Raw genomic sequence first — 12,798 nt, forward strand, 5'->3', positions numbered from 1 at the left:
CAATCATCAGCAGTTTCTGGACTTGCACAGGTCCCTTCAACAAATATTTCTATAGTTTATGGACATGTTGGTCCTTCAAATATAGATTCTACAGTTTAGAGACATACTAATCTCTTCAAAGAAAATTCAGCAGTTTATGGACATACCAAGGTCTTATAAACAAGGTTCAGTAATTTTTAGACTTGCTTAGGTCTCTTCAAAGTAAAGTTCTATTGTAAAATAGAAATCAAAGAAAGATCATGCAGTTTTTAGGACATGCTAAGTCCCTAAAACAACGTTTTACGCCACTGTTGTTAAATAGAGAGCTTAAAAATAAAAAAAATTAGAAATTTGATGAAGTAATCACGCTTCATCTTTCAAACAACTCACAAGGTAGTAAACATTCATCCAATTACTTAAAGCTTCTCATGGAAGAGGAAAAAGCTTACTTGATAAAGCCCACTTTCATCTTAAGCAAAAGTATCTACAGATGTTAAACTATGTCTCAAAGATCATTAGATTCAAAAACAACAAACACAAGCCCCTCAAAATCATTAGAGCTCTGATACAATGTTGAAAAATGGAGATGGAGAGGAGAAAATTGAAATATAAAAAACTAACAAGAACTCAAAGTTAAAAATTAATAGTATAAAGTAGAAATATAACAAGTAAACACAGTTTATAAAGAATTTTTTTTCTTCTTTTTCTTTCTCATTTTCTACATACAATTTCTTAAAACTCTCCTCTTCTAATCTCTTTTTTCTTTCTCATACAAAATTTTCTTTTGTTTTCTCTTTTCACACTCACATACACGGTTTCATATTTCATTTAGCTTATATAGAAAACTATTGTGCACACTAACCTACCCAAAATATAATCTTTTAAATTTTAATAGACATATGTCCTAAAATCATGGAGTACAATTACTTTTCAACAATTACATTTACAACTAAAACTAAACTCAAAGTTATAAAGATAATATTCCATAATCTTTGCCCAAAATATTGAATTAAGACTAAGAAAAATCTCACATCTCCAACATTCTTCCTTGAGATTTTTCTTGAAACTCTCATCTCATTTTTCTTCCTTCGTATAGCAGCTTCAAATTCACACCCTCCTCCTTCAATCAACTCCTCCTTAGCCATATATCACCAATTTACTACCCCTACTAAAGAGGATTCAAAGACAACCCACAAATGCCCTTGGAAGTATCCAACAACTTCACCTTTTAGTGGTAATAAGCATGTCCAAATAGAGTTATGATCATAAAAAATGGAACGTTATCACAATACAATATAAATTTTTTCAGTAAGGATCTCAAATTTTTAAAGATAAGAGATATTCAAATATCATTTATGTTGCTTTCTCTTCTTCAAACACCAATGTGAAGTTTTCAAAGATAATGAGATTTTCAAAAATTTTTGTTTCTTATTAGTAATACTATAAATAACATAAGCTTTATTGCATTACACAACTCATTTTTTTCTTACTTCTGAAATACATAAGCGTAGTACCATAAAAAGATGAAAACTATATTTTTTTATTTCATTCTAATTACTTTCTGATAATATACGATAATAAAACATATATAATATTAATATATTTACAAAATAATAATATACTAGATTCCTAAACAAACTCTAACTGATGGTACATGTAAGATTCCTACAGTCTTTATCCCAATATAATTCTCTTTGTTCCAATATAAATACAAAAAAACTCACTCAAAGCATGGGCTAATTCACAAGTTACTCCATCCTCAATTTCTAAAAGTTAACAATTGGTGCAGTGAGCATGGAACACACCTTCATACCATAAAAACTCGATCTTTTTCACTCTTGAAGGCTATGGCTAATGATTCAGGCGATCATCCTACCATGGAAGGCCAAGGTAGTGACCGTGGTGAAGCAATTATGCAAACCATATTGGCTCCTCCACCAACAATTGATCCTCAGGTGGCAGCAGCCCTAGCCTAAGCTTACTCTCAATTCACCACTGTGTTAAAGAGCCTCTTGGAGACCCCACATCCTAACAGCAAATTGACACTGCCAGACAGACTAACAAACCCTCTCCACCAAGAGTACAACATCCCTCCGCCATCACCTTAGTCACAAAACCATCTGATATCTGAACGATTCCAAGAAGCAGAGTCGGAGGCAAACCCTAGCATAACCACCCCTTGTAATCAAGATCCGAGCATCACTCAGCCAGTCTTGGATAGTGCTAATCTTTAATAAAGTTGTCAAAGAGTTGGTTAGAGAATGTCGAGAGACAGAGAAGTAGAAGATTACGGTCTCCGGCAGGACTCGCCGTTGTTAGCCAATATTTTAGGTGCAGCCTTTCCCCCAAAATTCAAAATTCAAAATTATGACCTTCCAACCATATGATGGATCTACAGATCCTCGAGGCCACCTGGTGACCTTTCGAAACATTATGTACCCTTAAATCGACTCGGAGGACCTTATGTGCAAAGTTTTTCCGATTACACTGAAAGGGGCAGCCTAAGAGTGGTATAAGACATTGAAAATAGGGTCTATTCAATCATTCTCACAGCTAGCCATGCATTTCGGGCTCGATTTATAATGAGTGTACCATCTAGGAATGTGACATCCTACTCCGAGTCGAGTCTTAGCATAGAGTTGAGTAGTCGAGTTGAGTTGAGTTGAACCAAACCCGGTTAGGGTAGAATGAGATTATAAGTGGACTTATTTGAGTGAGAGAAAAAGATAAAGCATGTGGGTGAGGAGTGATTTGCATTAAAAGATTGAACTTGGGTCTTTAGTAGTAACCTGTTAACAATTGAGGTACCATTTAGGAAGTTTTACATAAAATCCTTTGATTTTTGATGGCCTACCCGTAATAACCATTTCACTTTCCCATTTTCATGTTTATCTTCATCTTCTTCCTTTCCTCTTCCACCTTACTTTCAATTTTAATGGTAGTCAAGCCTTAACTTCAACTTCTCTTTTATTCAAGTAAGTAAACCTTTTTGAAGTTCATAATTGAATCATTTGGTGTTATTATTTTAGAATTCATAAGAATTCTTATTTATAGGTGAAGGGAGTTCTAAGAGTGTAGAGAAAAGAAGCTAAAGAGGAGCTCAAGCTTTTGGAGTAAAGGTTTGATATCTCTTGTTATTTTCCATTTTCCTTGTATGAGATTTGTGTGGTGTGTTGCCATTGAGACAAATCTTGCTTCATGTTGAGTGGGAGGACTGGTAATGGTGAGAAAACAGGGGAAAATAGGAGAGGTATTGAATAAATGAAGTGAATATTGAGGTTATGTTGAAACAGGTTTTGCTGGAAATTTTACCAGTAACTTCATCTTGATTTTGACCCCATTTATTGATGGAATTAGGAAGTGTCATAGAAGAGTTATTTGTTCCCCTATGTGTTAGCTTTACATGGGTTTTTGAATCATCCAAATTGGAGTTGTATATTGAGAGATATGACTAAAAGAGTACAGACAGTGCAGGCTGGAAGCGCGCTCGCGAATTGCATTTTGAGTTCGCGTTGCCTTCTCGCGCTCGCGATTTTCACATGCGCGCTCGCGACTTTCACCTGAAACTCTCTGACTCTTATTTAGCACATCTCGTGCTCACGACTTTCAAGTATGCGCTCGCGACTTGTGCTCGCAAACTCTCTGACTTTCATTTGGCACATCTCGCGCTCGCGACTGTGAAGTGCGCGCTCGCGTACTTGGCCCTTGGCCTGTAAGCGCTCGAGACCTTCATTGCGCGCTCGCGAATTTAGCCTGAGAACTCACTGTCTCTCATTTGGCACTTCTCGCGCTCGCAACTTTCAAGTACGCGCTCGCGACTTGTGCCCGATAACTCACTGTCTCTCATCTGGTGCATTACGCGCTCGCGACCTTGCAAGGCGCGCTCGCGACTTATGTTTTCATGCATTTTTGGACTTCTTTTTCAATGCAATTGTATTCCTTTGCTTCACCTATATGCCTCCAATCATTTTAACATCAAATACAACATTAGAACATGTATCAAAACAACACTCAAGCATGCAAATGATGTGAAATCAAATATACATTATGAATTATGAAGTTATGAACTATTAATGTGATGTTGTGTTATATTATTGACATACCAACATTATGCTCCATTGAGGTTAGGTAGAAACCATGTAGATAAGGCTATGTCGCGACATAGGATAGCAGATCTGCACCTCATACAGTTTGATACTCCGGCTACAGGCCGTTGAGTGGATATGATTATATGGGCCATACCAGCCAAGCATACAGTATTCATCCAGTTTCATACAGTTTTTCTTATCACTTCGGTTTCACTATAACCTTATGGAGCCATACAGATATCTTGACATAACATTTCATGAATTATACAGTATTATAAACAGTACAAAAGATAATCCAGGTATCATGAAAGTATCATAATGTGTGAGCTTATATGTGCCATATATGTTTACATGGTTCTTTCTATACATGTATGTGCTTATTTGTTTCTTTATCTGTTGAGATATCCACTGAGCATTATTTGCTCAGCGAGTTACCTGTTTAACTCGCAGGTTTTGAGGTTGGACCATAGAGAGTCAGCTTACAACTGCTGCAGTTCATCTGTAGAAGACTCAGTCTTCAGGGTAGCTACTCATTTTAATATGTATCTTTGTCTACCCTTTTTATGGCATGTACAGGGCACTCAGTTGGGCCCATTTCATTTTGACATTAGTATCATGTTTTGTAAATATTAATTACATTATTTTTGTAAACAGTATCAGCATGCTATTACATTCAATATATACAGTATGACTTCAACATGTCAGACCATACAGTCAACCAGTTTGTAGCGTCTCGACTCGGTTTATTCGGGTTTACGGGTGGACCGGGAAGGGGTGTTACAAGGAAAATATCATTCGACCTAGTCGATTTGAAAAGAGAAGAGGGAGAAACTCTGAGGCAATACGTTTCTAAGTTCCAAAGAATGGCAATGCAGGTGGAAAATTTGAATGATGAGGTAGCTATCAGTGCTATGGCTAAGAACTATGGGTACAATAAGTTATTTGAAAGTCTGAGTATAGTCCCAACTCTGACTTTTGCTCAACTTATGGCACGAGCCCACAAATACACAAAACTAAACGAAGCTTACGAGCTTAGGACAGTAGGTTGCCTAAAGAGGAGAAGCCTAGGCATAGAAGACACCCTTCCAAAATGAGCAGACGTTCGCCTAGGAGGAGATCGCTCCTCCGATTTCTGCGAACCAATCATGTTGTTAGAACACCATATTCAAGGGATGATAAATCACAACAAGATTGAGAGTTTACCCCTTTGAATAGGTCTTGATCAGAGATATTGTCTTGGGCAAGAGAGCAGAATAGGTCTAACTATACTACCCCAAAAAGATGAAGGAAGACACTTCGGGCTACCGAGACAAGAGTAAGTATTGCGCGTTCCACAGAGATGTGGGCCATGAGACTGAGGCCTGCTGGCAGTTAAAGAAGAAGATTGAGCACCTTGTGTAAAAGGGCGAACTAAAAGAATTTGTAGGGAGAACCCAAAAGGAAATTAAGAAGAAGGATAAACAGGGGAAAGAATGCCACACCCTAGGTACAATCCACACTATCTTTGGGGGCTCGTCAGGGGGTGATAGCAATTTAGCTTGGAAATGAGAGCTAGGGAAATTTATTCCATTCTACCCCAATAAAAACCAAACACAAGACCACATATCATATTCTCCGAGGCCGACGGTGAGCATGTATATGCTCCACACAATGATGCCCCAGTAATTGAAGGGGTCTTAGAGAATTTCCTAGTAAAGAGAGCCTTAGTAGATGAAGGCAGTACGATTAATCTATTAACCATGGAGGTTTTTAAGACCTTGAAATTAGACCAGACGAAGCTGAAACCTGTTTGAACCCCACTAGTTGGCCTAGCAGGGAAGCTTTTACAAGTGTCTGGGTCTATAGAGATAGCCTTAGAGCTCAGAACTGAAGACGCATAAGAAAGGTTGAAGTCAAAATTCATGGTAGCATCACATCCTATACAATGACATACTTGGCATACCAGCCTTGTATGAATTCGGGGCAGCCACATGTATCAGATACCTCACTATGAAGTTTTATTCAGTTAAGGGCGAAGTTGTTGCTATGAGGGGAGATTAGAAAACAGCTTGAGAGGCATACATGATAGCATTGAAGGGGTTACCTCTTACCCTACCTATTATGTGGATGCCAGAAGGAGAAACGCCCATAAGACAAACACTAGCCTTTTGACATACCTAGGCATACCTCAGATTCAAGCCTGATGCCTGTGGGCGAACTGATCACATGGAAAGTAGAGCCTAGAAAACACTTAACATTGGGAGCCAAGCTATCCTTGGAGGAGTAGAATAATATTAGAATGGTCCTAAAAGATAACGTTAATAGCTTCGCTTGGGCAACAGAGGACATAATAAGGATTAATCCTAATATCATGTCCCATAAGCTCAGCATTGATCTAGATTACTGTAACGCCCCGGCCCATGGTAGATATTGTCCGCTTTGGGCCCAGCCCGCACGGTTTTGTTCTTGGGCCAGCAACACATGCTGTAACCCAAAACGCGTCTACCATGTTCTAGAGTGCCACCCTTTATGTATAGGACTTCCACCTTGTGCTTAGCCGATGTGGGATTCGCCTAAGGTGCAGTCCCTGACATACACCCCCCCTTAGGGACTCAGCGTCCTCGCTGAGGTTTGCCCCACCACCAGCCATAGGGACAAGGCTTTGGCTCTGATACCAAATTGTAACGCCCCGGCCCATGGTAGATATTGTCCGCTTTGGGCCCAGCCCGCACGGTTTTGTTCTTGGGCCAGCAACACATGCTGTAACCCAAAACGCGTCTACCATGTTCTAGAGTGCCACCCTTTATGTATAGGACTTCCACCTTGTGCTTAGCCGATGTGGGATTCGCCTAAGGTGCAGTCCCTGACAATTACAAGCAAGTGAAACAGAAGAAGCGAAACCACGATCCCGAGAGGCAGCGAGCTATAACAGCGAAAGTAAATAAATTGTTAAAAGTAGGGTTCTTAAAGGGAGTCAACTATCCCGAATGGCTGGCGAACATGGTTCTGGTACCTAAGTCCAATGGGAAGTGGAGGTTATGCATCGACTTTACCGATCTAAATAAGGCGTGTCGTAAAGATCCTTACCCCTACCCAACATAGACCAACTGGTAGACTCAACAGCTAGATACAAGGTATACAGCTTTGTAGACGCAGCAGCTGGGTACCACCAAATAAGAATGAACAAGCTAGATGAGGAGAAGACGAGTTTCATTGCAGACAGGAGAATTTATTGTTATTAGGTAATGCCCTTCGGTCTTAAGAATGCAGGGGCCACATATCAGAGGTTGGTTAATAACATATTCCGAAGCTAGATAGGGAAAACAATATAGGTATATGTAGATGACATGATCATCAAGAGTACCAAACAAGTTCAACATGAAGAAGCCTTTGAAATCCTAAACAAGTTCAACATGAAGCTTAACCCAGAGAAATGCACATTTGGGGTGAAAGTAGGCAAGTTCCAAGGCTTCATGATATCATAGAGGGAAATTGAGGCGAGCCTTGAGAAAATCAAGTTGATCTTAGATATGCAGACACCCACCAACATCCATGAGGTCCAACAGTTGAACGGCCGAATCATAGCTTTGGGATGCTTGATCACATGTCCAGCTAAGAGATGCATATCTTTCTATCGAACCCTAAAACAATTAAAGGGTTTCCAGTGGGACGATAAATGCCAGCTTGCCTTCAAAAAGATAAAGGAGTTCTTATCCTCAGCTCCTCTCCTAAGCAAACCCAAAAAAGATGAGCCTTTATACTTATACTTAGCTGCCATTGAAAACACAGTTCCAACGATTTTGGTCAAAGAAGTGGAAGGCGAGTAATACCCCATCTATTACACTGGCAAAGTCCTCAGAGGTACCGAGCTGCAGTATCCAAATATTGAAAAGCTGGCTTTCGCCATCTTACTTTGGCGAATAGGTTACTTGATTACTTCCAATCTCATATTATACTTGTCCGAACTAACCACCATTTGAAGACGATTCTAAAAATGAAACTGAAACTTCTGGAAGATTGGTATAATGGTCAATCATATTAGGAGAATTCGACATCAGGTATACACCTTGTACTACAGTGAAAGCACAACTGTTTGCAAACTTCGTGGCTGAGTTCTCCAGAGAACATGAAGAAGGCAAACCAGGAATCAAGGTACCGAACCCTGATAATAACACTTGGTAGTTACACACTGGTGGGGCCTTGGGAAGTTCGAGGGCTGCCATAGGGATCATACTGTAAGGGCCAAGGAAGATAAAACTGTAGTACGTCGTTCGCCTGGACTTTGCAATAATTAACAATGGAACTGAATATGAGGGCTTAATCACAATGCTTAAGCTAGCCCTCGAGGTACGAACCCCAATACTTCATATTTTCCTAGACTCATAGCTTATGGTCAATCAAATTACAGGCACGTTCATCACCAAAGAGGCGAATCTAGCCAAGTACCACTCCCTAACTCTATCTCTCTTACACAAACTAGAGGAGGAAGGTGGTACTTGGAAGATAACCAAATAGAGCAGGGGAACAACAAGGGAGCAGACGGCATAACTAAGACCGTGGCACGAAGAGAAGAATTTCCAAGGGAAGTGATGCTTGAGCATCAGAGCCAACCGAGCTACAAGCTGAATGAAATCTTCATATCTCAACCTAATAGCAATTGGATGAGCCCAATTATTGACTTTATACATAATGATGTTTGGCCTGCTAATAGACAAGAAGCGATCAAACTCTACAAGAAAACTGTAAATTATGCACTTGAGAAGGGAGAACTCTACAGGAGATCAAAATCACACTCTTGGGCGAAGTGCCTAACTGAAGAAGAAGGTAACTACATTATAAAAAAGACTCACGAGGGTGTTTGTGGAGCACATTAGGGCTCACATGCAATGCTTAGGAAAATACTGCTCATAGGGTATTACTAGCCAACGATGAAGAAAGATGTTCGCCAATATGTTCATCATTGCAATACTTGTCAAAAATATGATTGCGTACCTAGGAAAACTTCTTTAGAGCTCCAACCTTTAGGTTTAGCTTGACTTTTTATTCAATGGGGTATAAACATACTAGGACTTTTTCTTGTAACAACTGGGCAAAAAAAATTTGTAGTAGTTGCAATTGATCACTTCTCCAAGTGGGTAGAAGCCGAGGCCCTCAGCACCATTACCCCAGCTTGGATTATTAGCATCTTTAGGAATAATGTAATATTCAAGTATGACATACCCCAAAAGATTGTCATTGATAATGGTAAGCAATTTAACTCAGGAGCCTTCAGATCCTTTTGTGAAGATTGGCACATTGGGCTTCAGTTCACTTCAGTAGCTCATCCCTAAACTAATGGCCTTAACGAAGTTACAAACAGAACCATTCTATAAGGCTTAAAGAAGACGTTAGACGGGGAAAAAGCTAACTGGACAGAAGAATTAAATAGTGTGTTATGGGCTTACAGGACCACACTTCGGCAAGCGACATGACAAACTCCCTTCTCCCTTGTATATAGAGTTGAGGTAGTGGTACAGTAGAAATAGGTATTCCCAGCCAAAAGGACAAGGGAATATGACGAGCTCGGTAGCAATGAAAGTCTGAGAATCAACCTAGATCTAATAGAAGAACTTAGAGAGGATGCTGCAGTCTGAGCCGAGGTATGCAGGCAAAGGATGAGAAGATACTTCAATAGATAGGTTGGAAATAGACAGTTCAAAGAGGGAGATAGAGTATGGCAAAAAGCAGAGTTAACCAAAGGTTCGGCAGGTGTAGGCAAGCTAGGGCAGAACTAGGAAGGCCCCTATGAAGCCTCAAAGTAGCTAAGCCCAAACACATATCAGCTTAAGAAGATTGAAGTAGCCAAGCTACCTCGAACATGGAATGCAAAAAATCTAAAAAGGGCATATTGTATTTCCACGCAATAAGATGTAAAAATAACTTTATATTTAAATAATAAAGAGACCTTAGGTTTTTTCACTTGATGCATCATGCCTCATAAAGGTAAGAAAGACATGATGCATCAAGTTTTTCCTAAAGGATCTTAGAAAATTTTCAGCATTCTTTTTAGTTCTCTGGTTCGAACCTAAGCGGTCCTTTAACTAAGTCCATCAGTTTGGACATACCTTGTTCTCCATTTCGGACCTAAGCGGTCCTTTAACTAAGTCCAATAGTTCGGACATACATTGTTCTCCAGTTCAAACCTAAGCGGTCCTTTAACTAAGTCCATCAGTTCAAGCATACATTGTTCTCCAATTCAAATCTAAGCGGTCTTTTAACTAAGTCCAACAATTCGGCCATACCTTGTTCTCCAGTTTAGACCTAAGCGGTCCTTTAACTAAGTCCATCAGTTAGAACATACATATAGTTCTCTAGTTCAATCCGGTCTTTTAATCTCCAGGGTTTAGAATTTGATGATAAAAAAAAGAGAACGCAACACTTGAACAATAATAAAAACTTTCTTCTTGTTAGCACAAAAAAGAAGAATGTTACATAGATGATTACAAGAGTTTCCTACACAAGACTAAATACAAAAAAAATCTCCCTACAGTTAAGTACAAAATAACATCACCTAAGACTAACCAACATCCTACCCAGAAGGAAAATCTTCAGTGGTACCTTGCCCTTCAAAAGAGATATGGTGGATATCTGCTTTGATACCCACCTACTTGTAAGGCGAGCCATCCGTATTAGGATCTTATGACAAAGGGTTGCCTCCAAACTCTTCAACATTCCCCTCTTCCTCCTCCTCTTCATCATCAAGATATACTTCATTCACCCAACACCAATCTTGCTTTGAGTCCCGAGTCTTGAGTTCGGCCATAATCTTAGTCTTAAGGCTCAAACAAGCCTTAGCTAAATCCTCCTCCACTGAGCCCTCCTAAGCCTAAAGCTTTTGAACCTCATTCTCCAGCTCTTGATTCTTTACTTCCAAAGCGCAAACTTTGTAATCTGAGCTCAGAAATTCTCCTGCAGCTCTTCATACTCGGTATCCCTAATAGCAAGCTTGGCTTTATATTGTGCTCTTACTCCTTCATTATGGAGTTTAGACTCTTCAAGGCTTCCTCTAACTGAACCTTCTTCACTTCCGTCTGCGTGTATGCCCCTTTTAACCTTTTTTATACTAGCATAATTCGGGTTATTAGCATTGATCGCCTGAAAAAGGCTCTGATTGGCGAGGTCCCTTATACCTAGGTCGTCCATACACTTAAACTGTTGAGTGTCAACATGGAATAGGCAATGCCTAAACATCTCTCGACTAGGATGATCGTTCTGTAAAGAACATGCTGGCCCATATTTCTATAGGAAGTAAGCTCATATGTCTATTGGTTCGCTAGGTCGAGTAGAAGGAGGAGGAGGAGGAGGAATCATCACTTCCTGAGGCCTTTTTCTTCAAGTTTCAGTTGATGGACTAGTAGGAGGAAGTTCAACACTAGCAGGCTTGTATCTTCTACTAGGGATCAATTATCACTAATGGAAGCCCTTGGTTCGATCGGCTCTCTTTAGCCTTTTTCTTCTTCGCTTTGGCAATTTCAGCCATTTTAGAACCCTTTGCCTTCTTAGGAGCCATTCCTGCACAAAAATGAAAGAAAAATTAAAAAATGTCAGTATAAGGAACTAACACATGAGTAGCTAAGGACGCAGCTTACTAGGAGGGGAAGGGTTGGGTCTTATAAGCCCATTAGGGAAACAAACTAGATAACCCTCGGGAATAACCTGCCTCAAGTCCACAGATATTAATCCTATGGCCTTTATCAACTCCACACAATCGCAAGTCTTCAGGGGTGGGCGAAGCAGGAAGGTGACATAGTGGATCATCAGACCATTGGTTTGACACTCCGAACCCACCTGGTCAGCTAACGATAAAGTACTTAAACTTCTAATTCTTTAAAGAGGAAATCTTAAACCTCTTAGAAAAAACATTACAGTTGTTCCTCTCCTGAAGAAAATAATGGTCTTGATTGGGTTGAACATACAAGTTACAAAGCTCATGAACCCCTTGAGCCATCAAGTCATGCCTGTCTTGGCAAGCCAATGTCTCTATGTCGCACAACAACCTCAAACTATTAGGGTGTAGTTGGCTAATGGTGATGTTGTAATCATTAGAAAATGATCTTAGAGGTGCAGATAAGGGAAAACGAATCCAGATCAGAAACTTTCATCATACATCATAATGGAATCACCATCCAAGGGCTCGGTCACCCTCATACTCTCCGAGGGTCTGATCAGTTTGTACTCTAGTGCAATATGATATATGAAGCATATGTCCAGAAGCTCACCTTTGTTGATACCATATGGCACGTTGGTGATCCTAACGTTCTCCTTCTTGCCTTTGGCTTCGCCCGCCCCCAAGTTGATGGCTTCGATATTATCATCATCGAACTGATTAAGTAATACTTGAATTTCCTCATCACTAGAGGAACCCATAATCCCAGCCAACGAAAAAATAAGAGGAAAATAGACAGAAATATAAAAACTTACTTGGATAAGTTAGAGGGAGAGAAAGGTCTTATAGAGAGAAGCTCTAGTGATCAAGAAGTTAGAAGTGAAGCAAATGGAAGGAGGAAGGCGCCTTATATAGGCAAGGCGAGGTACTGAAGAGTCACCACATTAGAAGCAACTCTTGAAAATGCTCCTCCACAGACAAGCCAACGCTTTGTTCTCCCAAAAAACGAAGCTGTCTTTCTCTAACAACTCATTAAAAGTACATAGACAACAATAATAAGTAAAAACATACATAGAAAATGTAAATAATAAGTCACTATATTTGGAC

The sequence above is a fragment of the Jatropha curcas genome, chromosome 11 (genome assembly GCF_041381405.1).
Source record: "Jatropha curcas cultivar XTBG-Jc1 chromosome 11, XTBG_Jcur_1.0, whole genome shotgun sequence".
Taxonomy (NCBI): domain Eukaryota; kingdom Viridiplantae; phylum Streptophyta; class Magnoliopsida; order Malpighiales; family Euphorbiaceae; genus Jatropha; species Jatropha curcas.